The sequence below is a fragment of the Vitis riparia genome, chromosome 2 (genome assembly GCF_004353265.1).
Source record: "Vitis riparia cultivar Riparia Gloire de Montpellier isolate 1030 chromosome 2, EGFV_Vit.rip_1.0, whole genome shotgun sequence".
NCBI lineage: Eukaryota > Viridiplantae > Streptophyta > Magnoliopsida > Vitales > Vitaceae > Vitis > Vitis riparia.
Window position 1 is genome coordinate 6,382,384 of NC_048432.1, and position 23,165 is coordinate 6,405,548.

Below are 23,165 nucleotides of genomic sequence, written 5' to 3' on the forward strand. Positions count from 1 at the left end.
TTCGCATGTCATTAGGAAGTTGTAGCATTTCATGGCTACTAAAAAGTGAGGGTAGGTGTTGTAATCTTGCTACTACCCCCTTTTCTTCCTTAGTTTTTCTTGACTCAACACCAATAATGCTTTCCTTATCTTCATTTGACTCTTCTTATTTTGAAGTCTCATTACAAGAGACCATATGAGTTGATACTGTCATCCTTTTATCAAAGAACCCTAAGGAGAAGTATTCCCTTAGGGTGATAGGGGTGATAAGTTTTTGCACCAAAAGGTCGTCTATTTATACAATCACTTGTTTTCTTTTAGGATTATTTTTTTCTTTTTTCTTCAGATGTTGACGAGTATTCCACTCACATCGTCCTCTCCTAGGAAGGTTAGGGTATGAATGAGACACTTGCTTCTTGCAAGGTCCTTTTTTGTGTCACCAATGTTCACCCTTCCTCATCATATGACATTGATTCATTATTAGAGCAAAGGCTAAGTAGGTTATCCTGACATGAAACTTGTGTTTGCTTTGGTTTCGATGACTCGCATTGATTAGTATTGGCACATGCCCCAAATTTCTTAAGTGGAACATGTAATGGAACAGGATCAAATGACCCCAATGTTATCGTAACATGATTTGACTATATTACTTCATCCAGATCCAAATGAATTCTTCCTTGCTTTACAAGTTTCATTATGAGATATTTTAAAATGAAACATTTTTCCACCGGATGATTGACGATTCAATGGTAATGATAGTAGTTTGGATCATTAACACGACCCATTTCTTTTAGACGCTTGCATTTAGGTAGCTCAATAAGCTTTTTCTAGAGCAAGTCTTCCAATATGTTAGGCACATCAGAGTTAGGAACTCCTCTAATTCCTTTAAAGTGAACTAATGCCTCTCATTTTCTTAGGTTGGTCCAACCTTTTTTACTTCATTCTTTTTATTTTTTTTTCAAGATTTTGACGTGAGTCGTATTTTTCATCATTGACTCTTGAATGGGTTTCTTCGAGGTCTTGTCACTCATTTTCTCATCATGTATCTCTGTTTGTCAGTCAACAATAAGGTCCTTCTTAGAACCATGATTGGCTATGCTGAGTTCCATGTCATGTGCTTGAGTAGCTAACTCTTCAAAGGTACGAGGTAGTATCCCTTGGAGGATGTATAGGAGACCCCAATGCATTCCTTATATGCACATCTCCACGGCTGATACCTCAAATAATTTATCTTTTTAGTCAAGGCTTAAGGAATGCCAACGATTGATATAATCTACAACCAGCTCGTCTTTCCATTACATAGTGTTAGTAAGCTTCATCATGCTTACAATTCGTCGAGTACTATAGAAATGGTTGAGAAATCACATTCCATTTGGTCCTAACTATCGATACACTTAGGTGACAGGTCTATGTACCAATCAAAAGCATTCCCTCGGAGAGAACATACGAATTGTTTAACTAATAAGTCACCATTTGTACTTGCATTGTTACAAGTTTCAATGAAATAGGCAACATGTTGTTTTGGATTTCCCTTTTCATTAAATGATTGAAACTTTGGAGGTTGATAACCCATAGGCATACGTAGGTTATCAATCCTCTTAGTGTAAGGTTAGTACATGAGTGTACTCTATGAGGGTCCACCATACTGCGCTCTAATGGTGTTAGTTATCATGTCTTGAAGTTATTAGACAGATAATGACGCCATTGAGGCAAATTCTGCTATTTGTCTCTCAACTTGCACTGTCCTAGATGCATGTGGTGCATCATTAAGAGGAGATGCAACATTCGGAAGGTGGTTGAGTTCTTGAGTTGACTCACCCATATTTTGTATTTGTGCTTCAACCATGTTTATGAGGGAGGCTATTTGCATATCCTTTTACTCGACCATCTTGGTGAGTTTGGCGATAGTGCGAGCCATCTCTATTAATTGTTTCTCTATGGATGTAGTATCGACTGCCATTACTGATATAGTCATCGAGAATGGAGAAGTAAAAGAGTTGGAACGATTGGAGTAGTTTTCATTCTTTGACATTTCAGTTGGCATTGATAACAGAGCAAGGAGATTTATCCCTAAAGCCTTTTAGTGCTAAAGGGAGTTTTCCCCTACTATGAGGACTATGACTCTTTGCCCCTAAAGAGGCCAAAGTGATGAGTGGTTGGTGCTCATCAGATGTTCTTACCGGTTTTAGCAAACAAGCAAACTCACTTGTTTGTTTTGTTGAGAGTGAAGATGTTGATTTTGCTTTACTACAAGTCATGGGGCCCGTAGAAGTGGTGTGTGTCGATTGTGTAATGACAATCTTGTCATTGCCCTTGTTGATATGCACAACTTGAGTTTTTTTGGGTACCATCGGCGTAATAGAGATCAATCTTCTAACAAAAAAGATGAGAGATAGAGAGGTCCCACCGGGCGTGCCAGAAATTTGTACGCAAAATTTCATAAAAGTCCTGCAAAATTAGCAAAAAAAAAATAGAAAAATAATGCGAACAAAATATTTATTGATATTAAAAATGTTGTGGGTACAATCTCAAATATAATATTCTTTACAAAAGAATATTTTCACTTTGATTTTTTCGCTTTGACCACAACTTGACGAACGACGATGATATTTTCTTGATTTAGAAGATCAATTGAGGGCCACAAGGGGCTTATTCCTGAATGAATTTGTTGAATGACAAAGAACACACGTAGTAGTTCTTTTGCCATTTACTGAACTTGTAGGGAGATTTGATGAATCTTTTTCTTTTGTTGTGAAGCATCTTTTCCTGTACAAAGTCGCTTTTAGATTTTCTCCTTGAGATTTTCCTTTCTGGATTTTTCTGATTTCTGAATTTCTTCCCCCCACCCCCTTTTTTCTTAAAAGAAGACACCTCTATTTATAGTTGAAGATAGAGAATTTGAATTTCAAATTTTCGAATTTTAGTTGCTTAATTCAAGGGATTTAGTTCATTGATTTTAACAATTTTTCTTATCCCGGGAGGTTTTACCAACAAGATAATATTGATAATATTTTACTTATTATTATTATCCTTTTTATAGTTGGAGATTAGTTTTTATTTTTATTTTTTATTTATAGGAAGCTTATCCATAAGAGGATATCTATTTTTTATTTATTTATTCATTTTGAAGACTAAATTAGTGGTAATTTAATCCACTAAAATTTTTATGTCTACAATTTTATTTACAAAAATATTTGCAATCTAATTTTATTTAGAAAGAGATTTTTACGACTTGAAAAAAGATATATATACCTCCAAACCAATTTTATTTAGAAAGAGATCTTTATTATTATTGAAAGATTTTTACAACTTTTATTTTTGAAAATTATTTCAAAATCACAGAAAACACGTTTGGCAACCAAAAAATATTTTCTATTTTCTGTTATTAAGAATAGAAAATAAGGTATTTTCAGATAATATTTTTTAGTTGTTATTTTATTATTTTATCAAGTTGTTTTTAAAAATAACTATACAAATATGTAGAATGATTAAAAATAAAATACTAAATATAAAAATTATTTTTAAAATATATTTAAAAATATTAAAAACAAGTTAAAAAATATTTTTGGTCTGCAAACAGACTTTTATTTTACAAAAATTAAAGAACAGTAACTGTTTTAAAAGACTATTATTTAGAATTGTTTTTGAAAATAGTTACCAAATAGTCCCTTCATTTTTCTTTTTTTTTAAAAAATAGTTCTTCAATTTTGTCTAAAAGAGCTCTACCATTTACAAAACTATCACAAAATTATTAAAGAAAAGAGTTATAAATTTAGAAACGAGCCTTTAGCTTTATTTTTGTTGAAAATGAAAATTTGAAATTTTATTATTTTTGAGAAAAAAAATTCTTTTTAGCGAAAAAGATGATTTTATAATTTTATTAAAAAAAAAAAATACAAAGGCTATAAAATTTATTTATGAAAAGCAAGTCTTTCCATTTTTTTTAAAAAGATTTTGTGATTTCATCTTAAACAAATTTTGGACAATTTATTAACAACAAATTTATGAATTTTTATTGAAACAATTTTCTTAATTTTTATTAAAAATCAATTTTTTGGATTTATCAAAAGTATTTTCTGAACTTCTTTATTAAAAAAAATATTCTGAACTTTTCAAAATAATTATTTTCTGGACTTTTTGAGAAAATAATTTATTGTTCTTTTCTTTTTATTTAATAAAAACTTCTTCTAGACATTTTTTCGTTTTAATAATTTTCTGCAACTTCTTAGAATGAATTTTAAGACTTCTTTATTGAAATAATTTTTTTGATACTTGAAGTAATTTCATGGAACTTTGTAAAAAAATTTATGGTACTTTTTTATTGAAATAAATTTTTAAATTTCTTTTTATTAAAAAATAAATTTCTCATACTTTTTTTTTTTTATTAAAAAAAAGATTTTATGGACACATTTTATTCAAAAGGAAATTTTCTAAACAAGCCTTACTAAAATCCTTTTTGAATAATTTTAATAAATAAATAAATAAATCTAAACAAAATTTTTATCAATTTTTCACAAAAAAAAAAAAAAACAAGTCTTGTGATTGCGTGCCCAGCTGGTGTACCTTGAGTTTGGTCCAAAAACGGGAGTAATCAACAAAATTTATAACCTATATCACCATGCACTAGGATAGCCTTAGCTAATATAGCATAGTGGCTCTAGGATCGTTCACTAGGAAGGGTTTTCAACTTACAACTGATACCAATTCAAAGTTAAATTGGTGCTTTTTCATTTCAAGGTTACCTTAAGAAGAAAACATAAACTTTGGTTGAAAAAGGATTTGTTTTAAGCTAACTAAAAAGAAAGTAATGAGAATTACTTATAAAGAAAAGCGCTCCTTGGAGTTTTAGGTTCACTGGGGAGGCTCCTCATGCAAAAACAGAGCTCCGGTCACTTGAATCTTTTCCTCGCATTAGAGAATTAACATATAGTTAATTCTCTAACCGGTGTTGTACAGATGTTTCCCTTTAATAGATTTCAGCACTAATTCCCTCTCACTGATGCAACTTGCAATGGCTCGTGCCTCTCACCTAGCATTCGCCATTCAAGGTGATCATTAACCTTAGACTTCCCTTCTCAAGCTCGCAAGAGATAACTAATGGATGTCTCCTTAGAGTCTAAAAGCTTACCAAGTGTTGGCAATTCTAGAAAATCCAACCTTCAAGTCACCTCCCAAAGGCTCGCAAAAGATAAACTAGTGCATCTCCATGGACGGAGATCACTTGCCTTACCAAGTGTTGGCCCAGGTGAATTGAAGGCGTTTTAAGTTAACAAAACTACCAATTCTTGCATTCAGGGCCTTACCCGGCTACCTTAGCTCCAAGGAACTAAAAGCCTAGCCACTCATTCTCTGAGGAAACATCCTCAAAGCTTGTTTGGCTAGTAAGAAAAATATAAATACAATCAAAACGAGTAGGTAAGGCAGAGCAAAGCTCTGTATTTTACTTCCTTTCAAAACTATACAAAATTTATCTCTGAGAACAAGCTCCCGAGATATATCTATAATGGAAATTACAAACAATATATATGAGGCTATTTACCCTTTGTTCTTGCTTAATAACTAAGGAATCCTATGATAGGTGGATTACAAGGAGAGAATGGGGATTTAGACATCAAATATCTAAAGCAAAAAATCTAAAAATGTCTGTCACAAATATAGGGGAAGCACTCAAGAGAATTTCGCAGGCGTGCAAGATGGCTGCGAAATTTCGCAACCTGAAGGACACCATTTTGCAGCCAAAGGCTGATTTCGCAGCCCGCGAAATTGGCCTTCAGCTTGGTGTGATCAGCTTCCAATGGCTCTAACTCCTTCATTTCAACTTCGAATCGCACACCATTTAAAGCATTGGATTGCTGACTTCCCGAGCTTCGAAACGACATATAGTATGCATAAATTGAGCTCCAGGAAGTGCTCCAAAAGTGGCTGACAGTTGCCATCCTCTTGAATGCTTCATGCTAGATTTCTCTCTTTGCTTGCCCTCCTTGCATTCATGATTTGCTTATGGCAAAGGACTACAAAGCTTCAAAGCTTTGGTTCTTCATGTTACTGGGCTTCCCATTGCTTTGCCATGGATTCCAAAGAACTCTCCTCAATCTTGGATTGCTTTGGTGATCAAATTACTAACAAAAACACCAAAACTTACACAATTTGATTAGAAATGATTGCAAAGGTCCTTAATATGTTAATTGAGTTAAAAGGTAATAACTATTATTCAAAAGTGTTTAAAAGAGTTAATTACAAGCTATCAAATAACACTTTTTGAGTAGTAATCATCTTGTCCTTTCAAGTGGGGATATTAGAATATTATGACATTTCTGTAATTAGCTATTTCCAATTCAGCTGATATTGTTTTTTTATTTTTATTTATTTTTATTTCTATTTTTGATGAGTTGGAGTAGTTAGTGTGGTAGTGAGACTTCAAGCTCCATATAGGTCACCATTTTTGTGTGTCCCGGAACAATACAAAAATTTGAACATCAATGAGATAGAAATTTTTTTCCTCTATTTTCTTTCTCAATACTGTCTGTTTTTATCCACAATTTGTGTTGGAATTAAGGGTATGGAAACAAAAGACTAGCCCAAAAGACACAAACAAAGAACATAACGAATAAGAAGAAAAACTTATCGACTAAGGCGTGACAAGCACTGTCCTTGAAATAGATCCACCCTCATCGAAGACAAACTCGGTGCACTAGGGTACCAGTGGTCTACCTCCAGGATTCAACAGCCAGATCTCGCCTTGGGTGCACTCTGTAAGCGAGATGTGTACAAATCGGGTTTTGAATAAATTCCTCCAAATAGATGTATAAAAATACTCCCTGAAAAACTCTCTGAAAAATTGGTATTCATATATATATATAGAGGGGTGACTTGTTTTTATAGGCCACTAATACAGTCCCAATGGAAATCTACTTGTAATTAGAATATGACTCAAAGTGGAAGGAGATTCTACTTATAAAAGGAATGAGACTCCATTTGCACAATCCCAATAGGACTCTTCCCAAAAATATAACAATAATAGAATAAAATAAAATAAAAAATAATTCTTGATAGGACTCTTCCCAAAAATATAACACTAATAGAATAAAATAAAAAAAATTAAAAAATAATTCCCAAAAATAAAAATAAAAATTATTTGCACTCTTCCTACAATCCCCCATAGAGTGTAAACATAATTTTTTTTTTCTTTTTTGAGGAAAAAAGAATCCAATGCATCATTATTGGTGCCCAAAGGCTATGAACTAGTCTTAGGACAAATAAGTATTGAATCACAAAACACAATGAAAATAAATTTCTATGAACCAATGTTTCTTAATGTAACTTAAGAGACTTTTATCCACATTGGTTTTCTCAACTACATTACGAGCCGTGCTTAACGGGATGACACAAATAGGCTATGTGCCTTGCCTGGATATTCATGAGAGCTCTAGAGAACCTGCCTAAGTTCTCATAGGAAGCGTCCCCACCTCCACTCTCATATAGGTGAATCCATCAAGTATGTTCTGCATTTAAACATACCATCCATAAGAAATATGGTATTCATTAAGAGTAAACACTCAACCTTAGTCAATGCAGAATATGCTCTATTTACACCATAAGGATGGACTCTCATACAATTAGAGTTGATAGATCACCTCAAGTCAACAAGTGATTTGTTATTACCCATATGAACCTACTTCATGGAATTTCCATTCTAATAGGTTGGGTTACCACCACTCTTGACTTCTGTAATAGGCATAAGCCCCATTCCCCTCGATGTTTCTTCCACTAGTTTCTTATTTAGTGGTTTGGTCAAAAGATCGGCCAAATTCAACTTTGACATCACAAATTATAAGGATATAACCCCTGTTTCAAGCAGTTGCCGCACAATATTGTGCCTTAAGCGTATATGCATGTTCTTCCCATTAAATATTTTACTTTTAGCTTTAGCAATTGTAGCTTGGCTATCACAAAGCATAGACACAGACGGGGCTGGTCTCGTCCATAAAGGGATATCTGCTAAGAGGTTTCTAAGCCACTCAACCTCAGAACTTGCCTTTTCTAAGGTAATAAACTCAGCCTCCATAGTAGATCGAGTAATGCAAGTTTGCTTGGTAGACTTCCAAGAAACTGCACTTCCACCAAGGATGAAAATATATCCACTAGTGGATTTCATCTCATCTGAATCCGAGATCCAATTTGCATCACTAAATCTTTCAAGGACACTTGGAAATCCACTAAAGCACAAACCATAGTTAATGGTGCCTCTCAAATACTTAAGGACTCTATGAACAACAGTCCAATGGTCCTGATTAGGACTTTGGGTGTATCGACTCAATCTACCTACTACATAAGCAATGTCAGGTCTGATACAGTTCATTAAGTACATTAGGCTCCTATGATCTAAGCATACTCTATTTGGGCAACACTATGTTCTCTATTTTTCTTCAACTCTGAGCTGGGATCATAAGGAGTTGACATTGGTTTACAATCAAAGTGTTCAAACTTCCTTAGGATCTTTTCAACATAGTTCTCTTGAGAAAATTTAAGCCCATTAGGTGTTCTAGTTATTTTAATTCCTAGAATCACCTCTACCTCTCCTAGGTCTTTCATATCAAACTTAGAACCTAGGAATTTCTTGGTCTCACACACAACCTGTAGGTTAGTTCCAAATATCAGCATGTCATCAACATAAAGACAGATGACTACACATGTGTTATCCTCATACTTGTTGTAGATATACTTATCAGCATCATTAATGGAATATCCATTAGTTACTAAAACATGATCAAACTTGTTGTGCCACTGTTTGGGAGCTTGTTTTAACTTTTCCACAACTCATAAGGAGTTTTACTAGTTTTCTTGTAAGGTATTTCTATTTTGAATATGACATACGGATAGGATAGCTTCCCCCCCACAAGTTCAAGGGTGCTCCTAAACTTACCAACATTGTAGAGAAAACCTTTTCCTGTCATCTCTTAAAGAATGTCCCATTGAAGAAATCAATTTTAGAGGTGTCAGGACGGGTGTGAACTAGGGAAGCTTCCATTTGGATCTATTTCAAGATTGTTGGAATTAAGGGTATGGAAACAAAAGACTAGCCCAAAAGACACAAACAAAGAACATAATGAATAAGAAGAAAAACTTATCGACTGAGGCGTGACAAGCATTGTCCTTGAAATAGATCCACCCTCCTCGAAGACGAATTCGGTGCACTAGGGTACCAGTGTCTACTTCCAGGATTCAACAGCCAGATCTCACCTTGGGTGCACTCTATAAGCGGGATGTGTACAACTTGGGTTTTGAATAAATCCAAATAGATGTATGAAAATACTCCCTGAAAAAATTTATGAAAAATTGGTATTCATATATAGAGAGATAGGGGTGACCTGTTTTTATAGGCCACTAACATAGTCTCAATGGAAATCTACTTGTAATTAGAATATGATACAAAGTGGAAGGGGATTCTACTTATAAAAGGAATGAGACTCCACTTGCACAATCCCAATAGGACTCTTCCCAAAAATATAACACTAATAGAATAAAATAAAATAAAAAATAATTCTTGATAGGACTCTTCCCAAAAATATAACACTAACAAAATAAAATAAAATAAATTAAAAAATAATTCCCAAAAATAAAAATAAAAATTATTTACACTCTTTCTAGAATTTGTAATATGGTATTCGAGCTCTTTATGTTTCTGCTTATCTATGCATTTATCTCAATTTTTGTCTGATGGCTCGAGGCAACCAATCCGATACACTAGCTGTAATTGGGTCCTCTGAATCATCACTAATGGAAGACACTATGAGTCCATTCTATCTTCACAATGGGGATCATCTTAGTCTTGTACTCGTTTCACACCATTTTATTGGGAGTAATTACAATACCTGGAGCAGAGCTATGATTATGACATTAATTGTGAAAAACAAAATTAGATATTTGGATAAGACTATTCCATGTGCAGCGCCCAGTGATATCCTCTTCAATGCTTGGAATCGTTGCAAAAACATGGTGATTTTATGGCTCTTAAACTCAATTTCTCAGGAGATTGCTGATAACTTAATGTATATTACAATAGCCTTAGAGATCTTGATGGATCTATGTGATCACTTTCATTAGAGTAATGCTCATCGGATTTTTTTAGCTTCATAAGCAACTCGTCACATTGCAGTAAGGAGTTCTTGACATTAATACGTACTACACTCGGTTCAAGGTTCTTTGGGAAGAACTCAAAAACTTTCAACCATTACCAGCTTGTCACTATGGAGGAATGCAAGCTTGGGTGGAATATTAGCAGTAGGAACATGTGATTCAATTTCTAATGGGGTTAAATGACTCTTATTCTCAAACTTGGAGCCAAATCCTGATAATGGAAGCTCATTCAGCCATTAGCAAAGTTTTTTGCACTTGTTCTTCAAGAGGAGAGACAACGATCTATCAATCAAGGTTTCTCTTCTTTATTGGAGCCCTTAGTTTTGGGAGATTCAAGTCAAGCCTCTGCAAATGCTCATACTGGTATATTTGCTTCTAAACCCAAGCATGAATGACCTCAATGTACCCATTGTGGGCTTCAAGGGCACATTGTGGATTGTTGTTACAAGCTTCATGGGTACCCACTTGGGTATAAGCCTAAGTCAAAGAGTCAATTGGGCCAGGTCCAAGCCAATCAAACCTCCTCACTTGTTTCTAATGAGCTAGCTGCTACAGATTTGACACTGGGTGCACTCTCTTCTAGTTAATGCTAACAACTCATTGCCTTGCTTAGTTCCCAGTTATAGCGTAGCCCTCCTTCAATTGTGGAATCGCAACAACAGGGTGGCCCTTCTATCTTCAGCTTCAATGGTAAAGCCATTCTGTTCTCCTCTTGTTCTTCAATTCCTTTTAATTCTTAGGTCATGGATACTGGGGCAACCCACCATGTTTGTTGCACTCTAAGTTTATTCAAATCCACTTTTCCATATTTCAATTCTAGTGTCACTCTTCCTAATGGGGAATCCGTAGTCATTACTTGTATAGGATCCATAGACTTGTTTGATCATTTTGTGCTTGATAACGTCTTATATGTTCCCCAATTTTGATTCAATTTGCTTTCAATGCCCTCACTCAGTCCCATAAATGCTTTGTTCAATTTTATTCTGATTTTTTTTTAAGGACCATTTGTAGGGGAAGATGATTGGGATGGGTAAACACAAGGGTGACCTTTACATTTTGGATCCAACCAATCGTTTTCCTATCTCAGGTGTTTGTAACAATGTCTCTAAGAAAGAACATGAAGTTTGACATTCTCATTTAGAATATCCCTCTTATGTTAGACTTAATGTTATGAAAAATGTAATACATTTTAAACAACTCCTTAATGAAACACATCATTGTTCAATTTGTCATTTAGCAAAACAGAAACGTTTACCATTTTCTAATTCTAATTCTGTGTCAATTTTTGCTTTTGAATTGTTGCATTTGGATATTTGGGGTGCTTTCCATTTACCAACCCATGACGGGTTACGTTAGTTTCTTACCATTGTGGATGATTTTACTTGTTTTACTTGGGTATATTTGTTGAAAGCTAAATCTAGTGTTGCTAGCATTTTTCCTGCATTTTATAATCTTGTCTACACACAATATGGTGTTCAAATCAAATCAGTTCATAGTGATAATGTACCTAAATTAGCTTTCATAGATTTCTTTCATGAAAAAGGGATATTGTCTTTCCATTCTTGTGTTGATAGTCCTCAACAAAACTTTGTTGTGAAATGAAAGCACCAACACCTTTTGAATGTAGCCTGAGCTCTATTGTTTTAATCTCATATCCCATTAGCATATTGAGGTTATTGCATTTTAACTGTCACATATCTTATAAATGGGATACCATCCCTTGTCTTATCTAATAAAACCCTTTTTGAAGCTTTGTATCATAAGGTTCCTTCCTATAGTCATCTTCGTACTTTTGGTTGCCTATGCTATGGATCTACACTCATTCGTCATCGTGATAAGTTCTCTCCTAGGGTAATTTGGTCCATGTTCTTAGTTTATCCTCCAAGTTGTAAAGGCTAAAAACTATTAAATCTTGATACTAATGCAATTTAAATTAGTAGGGATGTAATCTTTCTTGAAGCTTTGTTTCCTTTTCAGACAAATAACTAAGAACCTTTTATTTTTTAGTTGTTTTCTGACAATGTTTTTCCTTTTGCACATAGGAACACTTTTTCTTCACCTTTTCCTTTGGTCAATGATCCAAGTCCTACTTCTCCCAAGCAAAATCTTGTCACTATTCCTTCTTACACTTCTCGAGTCACAAAGGCACCCTCCTATCTCTAAGATTACCACTGCTATGCCACTATTTCACAACCCACTCCTATTTTGTATCCTATTTCCAATGTGCTTATTATGATAAACTATTCTCTTCTTATTGTGCATTGGTTCATGCTATCTCTTCACATGTTGAACCCACTTCCTTCACCCAAGCTGTTGAAATTCCAAAGTGGTAACAAGCTATGCAGGTAAAACCACAAACTCTTGAGGCGAATGGTGCATGGTTCTTAACCACCTTTCCTCCTAGTAAATGAGCTATGGGATGTAAAGGGGTTTACAAATTAAAATTTTGAGTTGATGATACACTTGAGTGTCATAAAGCACACTTAGTTGCAAAGGAATATACTAAAAAAGGTGTAGATTATGTAGGTACAGTTTCCTCGGTGGATAAATTGGTAACAATTAAACTTTTATTTCCAATGTGCTTATTATGATAAATTTTAGTAGCTATTTATGAGTGGCATCTCATCCAATTGGATGTTACAATGCTTTTCTTCATGGTGATTTAACTGAGGAGGTCTACATGTGCTTGCCTCAAGGATATCACTGTGAGGGGGAGACTCTTCCTTCTAACACTATTTGCAAGTTGCACAAGTTAATTTATGAATCAAACAAGCTTCAAGACAATGGTTTGCCAAGCTTTCAAGTGTGCTATTGAGGAAAGGTTTCACTCAGTCATTCTCAAATCATTCATTGTTTATAAAAAATAAAGTTGACTCTTTCGTTGCAGTTCTTGTGTATGTTGATGATATCATTGTTGCCAACAATGATTCTAACAATATTACAGATCTCAAATGCTTTATTGATAGTAAATTCAAGCTTAAGGACCTCGGGCAACTCAAATACTTTCTTGGTCTTGAAGTGGCCAGGCCAAAGATGGGAATCTTTGTTAGCCAAAGACACTATGCCCTTCAACTACTCTTGGTAACAGAATTTTTGGGCTATAAACCTACAACTACCCCCATGGAAGCTAACATTAAGCTTACTCAAGATGTTGGAGAGCCACTCGAAGATCCCAAATTGTACAGACGTTTAATTGGCAAGCTTTTATATTTGACAATTACACGACCAAACTTATCATATGCAGTGAATCGACTTAGTCATTATCTTGCAAATCGAAGGACAACTCACCTACAAGCAGTACATCGTGTTTTACAGTATATCAAAGGAATTGTGGGGTAAGGTCTCTATTTTTATTCATCTTCAATAGTTCAACTAAATGCTTTTGTGGATTCGAATTGGGCTGCTTGCAAAGAAACAAGGAGATCAACTAGTGGTTTTTGTGTATTTCTTGGAGAGTCACTGATTTTTTGGAAGTCAAAGAAGCAAATCATTGTATCTTGTTCATCTACAAAAGAAGAGTATCAAGCAATGGTTAATGTTACTTGTGAATTGGTTTGGTTGATTTCTCTTCTTCGAGATTTTTGAATTGAACACAAGTAACTAACAATATTATTTTGTGATAATGAAGCAACACTTCATATTGTAGCCAATCCCGTGTTCGATGAACAGACAAAACTCATTGAGATCAACTATCATCTTATGCAAGAGAAGATTCAAGCAGGTTGTCTTAAAAAAATGCATGTTTCATCCCAACACTAGGTTGCAGACTTCCTCACTAAATCATTGTTTCCAACTCAGTTCAAGTTTTTTCTTAGCAAGATAGGAATTCATAATTTGCATTCAACATCTTGAGGGAGAGTATTAGAATATTATGGAATTTATGTAATTAGCTATTTCCAATTTGGTTGATATTGTTTTTTTTTTCTTTCTATTTTTGATGAGCTGGAGTAGTTAGTGTGGTTTTGAGACTCCAAGCTCCATATAGGTCACCATTTTTATGTGTCTTGGAATAGTACAGAAATTTGAACATCTATGCGACATACATTTTTTCCTATGTTTTCTTTTTCAATACTCTCTGTTTTTTATCCAGAATTTGTAATAACGCATGTAAAAAATGCAAGTCCATAATAAGATGACAGAATAACAAAAGGACATGCATAGTATAACTAAACGAAAAATCAATAACTACTTGCAAGAAAATACAAACTTATAGTAAATATACAGGTGAATGGAAAACTTAAACAAAATATACATATGAATGGATCATTTATGGAACTAACAAAAGAGGAATGGAAAAAGAAAATACTACTATTAGAATATATACCTAATAAATATTCAACAATAGCTATAAGATGATACACCTAATGAATATGCAACAACAACTATTAGAAAATGCATCTAATAATTATACAACAACAACTTTAGTAAATACACAACAACAACTATAAGAAAATACATCTAATAATATACGCAAATATGATGGATGTTTGCACAAATTATCAATAAAGCTCTAATAATTCCCAAGTGATACATAGTAATGCCCTCTCTCACTTATAAAAAATAATACTAGCATTAGAAGAAATATAAGAAACACCCAAAAGAACAAAGAGAACAAAATCCTGTGAAAAATGAGCCCTCCTCCTCATGTTGCCTAGGGTTTTGTGCACTTAAATAGGTCTTCTTGAACCTTTAATCCTTCTCCAAAATCTAGCTCTCCATGTGGTTGCATCTCTTATCCTTCTCTAGAAAATTTCTAGCAATAAACCCATGCATAGAAAAAAAAAACAAGCCTATGATCAATAATGATGCATGCTTAAGCCTAAAAGAATTAAATTAAAACCCAACAAGACTAAAGCCTAAATTGAACAATCAAAAGCCCACAATCACTCTACTTTAAATATTAGACTTAAAAATTAAATAAATAAATAAATATAAAAAATAAAACTTACCCAAATTGGAAGCCCTAGGAGGAGGGATGATGGCTATGGGATACACCAAAATAGTGAGGCATAAGAGAGAGCCACTAGGGTGATGGAGGATGGAGGCGGTGAAGCTATAAGTGGCATGAGAGATGCTAGGAACCTTGGATCTCTTTGTTTGCATACCTTGAATTGAAAGTTACATGCTAAACTACCCTGGGCCTTTAGACCCTATGCAACAAAAGGAAAAAAAAAACATTTTTACATTCTAGGATCCAAAGGAAAGTCATTAGAAAACTTTACCTTTGATTTGGACGTTCCCAAATCAATTCTGCTTAGTGAAGATGAAACCTAAAGAGTTCATAGGTCTCGTATACCCAAAATCTTTTGTCCAATGACTCAAATCACGATCTTTACATTTCAAAATGTGGGCTCTGGAAGAGAGAAATCCTAGGCTCTCTCTCTCTTTAAAGGTGGAAGACGACTCTCACCAAAAGTGATGCAAACTATAACCCCTAAAGGGGTATTTATATGATTCCCTTATTAGGCTTAAGTGACTTGAGTCCACCAAGTCTTGAGTTACTTAATCTAGCCTAAAATGGATCTTAATTGATTAATTAACCATACAAGGACATTTAATTAATCAATTAGCCTAATCGAGAAAACTTGTTCACTATCCACTATGCAACCTTGCTTAATTTCCAAAAAGCTCTTATGCACAAGAATGAACTTGGAGTCAATCTAACCTTTATAAACTGTATCATCATGGTATGTGAGCTCGGAGCGTGGACCACTAGGATCCATAGGAGTAATAACTCCCTTAAAATCCAATTTTGAAGTTGATCCAATGTTCTACTAAAGAGAATCAATTGCACTCCAGTACCCTATGTAAATAACAATAAGATGAAGTTCGAGTCTGTGACCTACTATTTATTGCATGAAAACTCCCCAAGAATTGGTGTCTATAATATAATAAGGTAGTGTTATCACCTATCAAGATTATCTCTCACACTTTTTTATGTGATCAATTGACATACTTTAACTTCAAGGAGCATATGTCAAATTTCCACTAAAGGAAATATTATCGTCATAGTCTTCTAGATCACATGTCCTTTGGATCACACAATGAGACACACTATCTTAATCCCATGAGATATCATAGTGCCACTCTATTAAGAATACATGTTGCCACCAACCTCCATCAATAGTGACCCAATCCATAAGGATATATGACCACTTTAAGGTTTCACCCATAGGTTAAAGTCTCATGTTGACTTTAGCACAAACTCAATATCCTCTTAAGGTTGAGAGTCCATATAGTATAGTAACTCAGTTAATCATGATAATTGATAATCTTACATCATGATTTTCTATAGGTTATGTCCAATGTGCATCATATACACTAGTGCACTCACCATGGAAAACCATCTGTGGACCCTGTATTTTCTCATGATGCGTTCCTACTCGATGGGGAGACTCGTTTTTTATTTTATTTGGTGAAAAATATGATTTTTTTAGAAAAGACTTGGAGTCGCCACTTATTTTTTGTTTTATTTTTAAAGGGTAAACAAAATAAGAAAGAAAACCCTAAGTGTGACTCCTTATTTGGAAAAGGTGGTTTGTGAAAAACCAAATATTGGCTCGGGGGTCAGGTTACTTATTGGGAAGGTACGGTAAAGACCGTAGCACCCCTCTAAGTCCCTAAAAATGGGTCTTTACTAATGAGATGAAGCAAACATGACAATTGGTGAGAAAATCAATGGATACTAATGTGATCACAAATCAGAAGCAAGTCATGATAATGAATAAATGAACAAAGTGAGAGTGAGAGTGTATCTTGGCAGTAGGTAATAAAGCGCTATCATGAAACAGAGTTAGTGCGCCATAACAAATACAAAATATATCGCACATAGTGTAAGACAAAGATCAGACAATATTCATTAAGGATAACAATTGACAATCAAAAGAAAAATCTCATATGTAGGGCCCCCACCAAAACCCAATTTATTTTGCATGAATTAATCTCACAAATTCCATTGCTTTTGAAATTATGAAAAATTCATTCATGCTTATTAAGAATAGTGAAAAACGAGAAAATGATTAAAAATCAAAGAAAATCAAAGAAGCATGCTTGAATAAAAAAATGACAGCAAGTTTATTAAAAAAAAAAATTAGGCTTTGGTGAATCAGGATTTTAATGAAGAGAAGAAAAAGAAAGAAATGAGGAAATAACAATAATAATAATAATAATGAAAAATAAATAAATAAACTAATAAAATAAAGTAAAATAATAATAAAATAAATAAATAAATAATCATATGAAAGATGAATAAATAAAATAATTAAATTAGGTGGATAAAAAAATTAAATAAATTAATTTAAAAGATTTAAAACTATTTGAAAGACATTTTTGAAAGTCAAGTTTTTGAAACTTATTTGAAAATTGAAGTTTTGAAAAATTATTTGGAAATTGGAGTCCTGAAAATTAAATTTAAGAATTGGAATTTCAAAAATTAAATTTGAAAGAAATTAGAAAATTTAAAATTATTTGAGAATTAGAGTTTTGAAAATTAAATTAAGGAATTGAAACTTTGGAAATTAAAATTGAAAGAAATTAGCAAATTATTTGAGAATTGGAGTTTTGAAATTAAATTCAAGAATTGGAATTTTAGAAAAATAATTTGAAACTAGAAGTCATGAAAATTGGAACTTGGAAAAATTATTTGGGAATAAGATTTCTTATAAATTAAATCTGAAAATTGGAATTTTGGAAAATTATTTGGGAATGGAAATTTATAAAAGAATAAATTTGAAAATTGGAATTTTGAAAAATTATATTTTGAGGATGGCATTTAAAAAAAATTAAATTTGGGATTTTAGAATTTTGGAGGATTTATTTGGAGATGGCATGAAAAATTGAATTTGGAAATTGGAATTTTGAAGAACTATTTAAAGATGGATTTTAAAAATGAATAAATAAATAAATAAATAAATAATAACGAAAAGAATAATGATTAAATAAATAAATGTGAAAATTGAAATTTTGGAAATTGGGGATGAGAATTTGGAAACCGAAATTTGGAAGAATTATTTAAAGATGGAATTTTAAAAATAAATGAATAAATAAAATAATAATAATAACGAAAATGATAATGATTAAATAAATAAATGTGAAAATTGAAAATTAAATTTGGAGAGCGGAATTTGGAAGAATTATTTAAAGATAGAATTTTCAAAATAAATAAATAAATAAATAAATAAATAAAATAATAATAACGAAAATAATAATGATTAAATAAATAAATGTGAAAATCGAAATTTTGGAAATTGGGAATTATAATTTGGAAACTGGAATTTGGAGGAATTATTTAAAGATGGAATGTAAAAAAAAAAATATAAAGAAATGAATAAATAAAAATAATAATAATGGTTAAATAAATAAATGTTAAGAATTGGAATTTTTGGAAATTAAATTCGGAAATTAGAGTTTTGAAGAATTACTTAAAGATGAGATTTTAAAATAAATAAATAAATAAAATAATAATAACGAAAATGATAATGATTAAATAAATAAATGTGAAATCGAAATTTTGATGAATTATTTAAAGATGGAATTTTTTTAAAAAATAAAAAATAAATAAAATAATAATAATAATAATGAAAATAATAATGGTTAAATAAATAAATGTGAAAAATTGGAATTTTTGGAAATTATAAATTAAATTCGGAAATCAGAGTTTTGAAGAATTACTTAAAGATGAGATTAAAAAAAATAATAATAAAATAAAATAATAATAACGAAAATAATAATGATTAAATAAATAAATGTGAAATCAGGATTTTGATGAATTATTTAAAGATGGAATTTTAAAAATAATTAAAGTTTGGGAAGTCAAATTTTTGAAAACTAAAATTTTAAAAATGGGAGTTTTTGAAAAATTAAATTAAAAACGGAGCTTTGAGAAATTAAATTAAAACCGGAGTTTTGGAAAATTATCTTACAATTAAAATTTTGAAAATGAAATCTTTGGCATCAAAAGTGGGAGAGAACTAAGAAAATAATAACAAAAAAAGAAATGACTTTAGCATGGCCAAACGTGCACAACATGTCTTTAAGGAATAAACAAATAATAAAAGAAAAGGCACCACAAACCCATTTCCATTAAATCCTTCAAATGCCCTAGAGCTCCATGGTAATGCTAACACCAGACTTCAAGGAATTTACTTGGGGTCCTTAGGAAGTTCCTCTGATCCTCCTTGCAACCATGCCGAAATCTTAGCTTGCAGCATATATACCCAGAAATCTCTTTCATTTCCGCTCCCCAACGTGAAGCCACCAAGTGTTGAAGATGGAGAACAAGCATGCATACGGGCTGCATGCGCATGGGAAGGAATGGAAGGGAGTTTGAGTGAGAAAGGATGACTTGGTGGTGGAGTGAGTGGGAGCCATGGATGTAATGGATATTGGGGGATAGAAATGGAAATGGTGGCGGGTTTGATGAAGCATGAAGGTAGGATGGGAAGGTGGTGAGATAGTGGGTATGATGGATAAAAGATGTGAGAGAAATGGGTATGAGGGCATTTAAAAAAAAAATGATGATATGGATATGGAGGTAAGCGGGACGGGTATAGAGATGGGTGTGAAGATTGAAAATGGAGTGAGATGGAATGAGTGTTTATGCATGTGGTGGATACGGGAAATGAGAAGGATGGGAGGTGAGATAAATTTGGTGGGTATGAGAATATGGGTTGCGTGGTGCGTGCATGGGGCTTTCATGTACGTGGGGAGGAGAGGGAAGTGAATGAAAAAAAATGAGTGAGAAACATTGAAGAAAATGGGTTCAATGGGTATGAATGAGGGTTTAGAGAGAGAAGTGGATTTAAAGATGGGTATGAGATGTGGAGAGAGGAAGGTGGTGACGGGTATGAGATTAGTGGGGTATGAAGTTGGAGATGAGTAGTGAGTGGGATGAAAATGTGGAGAGAGAGAGAAGGGTGGTATATTGCAGTGAGAGAAACGGGTTAGAGATGGGCATGGAAATAGCAGCAATCCAAGTTCAAAATTTTCCGAATTCAATTTCATATTAGAATATTTCAACTCTCTTGCATCATTCTTTAGATCAAACATGAACTTCACTCGCTTGTTACCACCACTGAGGTCCAGTTCCAACTCTGAAGATGAAACTTCCTATTCTTTGATGGGCACAAAATACCCAGAAAATGAGAGATAAGCACCAAATACTACCATTGATCCACCCGAGGCAGAACCTATAGTGTCAACAACTTCATCAACCTAAATCGCTCAAACAACCTCATCTGTATTCTTTGTCTAGGTACCTCCCAACGACTTTGATGTTGAGCTCCCTCAGAAGCACCCCAATCCAGACGACCGACCCAAGCATGATATTCTCTCAAAAAAAAAAAAAAAAAAAAAGAACGCCCAAAATAGAGGATACAGTGAAGGAAAAACATAGCTTGCACAAAAGGGAAGTAAGGCTGTTATATTTAGCTCTATCTCATGCTGATCAGTGAGCTGAATATAGGTGGAAGAATCTCAAGAAGTGAGAACATGATTTCTATTTATCAAACTCAGGGAGAGATTAATACATCAAGTGTTTTTCGAAGGGAAACAAAGACATCGGAACGTGAGGACCTAATAGAGCATGCACATAAAAAAACAGACATAGCAAAGAAAACAAGTGGCCCGTGATGTCCACACCAAATCATCCAATGAACCCAAAAACTATCAGGAAACAAGATAGAACACTCTGAAAATGAGAAAATACAAAGGAGTGTCGAAATCATACCTAGATCGGATTGACAAGCTCTTTCCCTGCTCCTTCTTCAGTTTTCTTTCTAAGGCTCCTCACTGGTTCACTCTCAAGCTCTCTCCTAAAAAATCTCTCTCTCCCTCAAGCTCTCCCCCGTATCTCCCTACAACAGCCCAAAGGAAGATCCTTCTTCTCCAACTTGCTCTCCAAGTTATCTATCCCTGCTATCACCCGCCTGCAGAACCGACTCCTCTGTCTCCCTAGACCATCACCTCAATCTCTTTGGCTACCCAAGAACGGCTCACTCCATCAGTCCCATCTAGTTGCCCCATGTAGCTCAATCTCGGGGTGGCCAACCGAAGAAATGAAGAAGAAAAGACAATAAAAGAAAGAAAAAAAAGTCCCCCATCTGAGGGGGTCTACACCATCCTAGCGGCCAAGATAAGCTATCCCTTCAATTAGAAGGTAGTGCACTATAGTCTCATGTGGATTGCCCAAATCCATTAACCGACTATGAACAATTCATCACTCTACAAGGATCCCATGATGTGGATCTTTTGTACAACTTCTAATGCACCCAAGTTATGTATAATGTAAGTGACGTGGGGTGTGTATGCTGAAATAATTGATTAAACCAAAAAGGATAATAAATGGGAAACTAATAAACATAAATAAATAAATTTATAAATGAATCTCTATTTGTTACATCATGTCATACTTTTTAAGGCTCAATCCCAACAAGAGATTGTAGTTGTGCATGGTAGAGTTGCCCATGACAACGTGGTATATAGATCTAGAAAAATGAGGAAGAGAATAGAGGGAGAGAAAATGGGAGAGTGGAGAAGAGGAGTTAAAAAAAAAGTCTCACGTGGGGAAGTGGGTTATGGCAGGTAGTGTGGGAGAGAGAATGGGGGAACAAGAAGGTATGGGTTGTGGCAAGTTGTAGGGAGTGGGGTGGGGGTTATTATTATTATTATTATTATTATTACTTTGGGGGTCTACACTCGGGTTGTCCAAATCTTAGCTTGAGCCCAACCCAAATTAAATTTGAATTGAAATAATTGAACTCAAGTCCAACGTTAGTATTAAAAATGATTGTTCAAACTTGTTCAAATTCAAGTTGGATTGGACCAACTTGCCTAAGTTATATCCTTAAAATAATAGTAACATTTAGATAAAATATAATAATTTTTAAAAATTGATTTTAAAAAGATAGTGATTTTCTTTTTTTTTAAAAAAATTGAGATATAAAATTTTAAAACATTTAAAAATGGTTTTTAAAAATATAATGTAAGTTCATATATATATATTTTTAATATTAAGAGTTTCTACATTTCGTATAGAAGTTGATCAAACTATTACCATTTTCTATTTTTAAAAGTTAAAATAATGAAGTGGACATGAAATTTAATGATATGTGTAGTATAACATTTTAATTCATCCCATTTCGCCTTTATTGCACATCAAAGATACCCCATTTATATAAATATAATCTTTATTGAATATCAAAGACCATGAATCATCTCATTTACTCTTTATTGTCTATAAAAATAACCTCTTTATATGAATAAAAATCATGTACAACTATGAAAATTTTACATTACGGCTATGTTTGGTTCTTATAAAATTTGAGAGAAAATGCAAGGGAAAGAAAATACAAAGAAAAAGTGAAGGAAAATAAAAAATAGATTAAAAGTCGATAAATTATTTCTTTTTGTTACTTCAAACTCATTTTATTTATTTTAATTCATCAATATAAAGATTAAATAATTTAAAAATGTATAAGTTTTTAATTAGTTTTAATTATATTTGATTTTCTTTGATATTTTTTCATAGGACAACCAAACATGAAAAAATCATTTTCCTTTGCATTTTTTTTATTTCCTTAGTATTTTCTGAGAACCAAACATAGCCGTCATGTACAGATATTTTAAATTAAACTAATTATATCTTTATACTATTTAACCCATATTCGACTAATTTGAAATTTGTTTTAAAATAAATAGGTTAATTAAATCATAAATTTGATTAAAACAATAATCATATATATATATATACATACAAAATCTAACTTAGCCTGATCATTAAATGGGTTACATGCTTGTTACTTGCTTAATAATTAAGTAATATTTAAGTTCATATTTTTGACATGATTATTATTCATATTGGATTTATGTTGACCTATATAGTAGAATATCAATGCTTTAACAGGACACGAACACAACCAATGACACGAATTGCCACCCCTATTACTACCATTGTAACATAATAGTCAAATTCCACACCAGCTACAAAATATTGTAAAACCTTCTTTAATAATATTGGGTATAATTCTTTCATTCGTTGCAATCAAAAACCA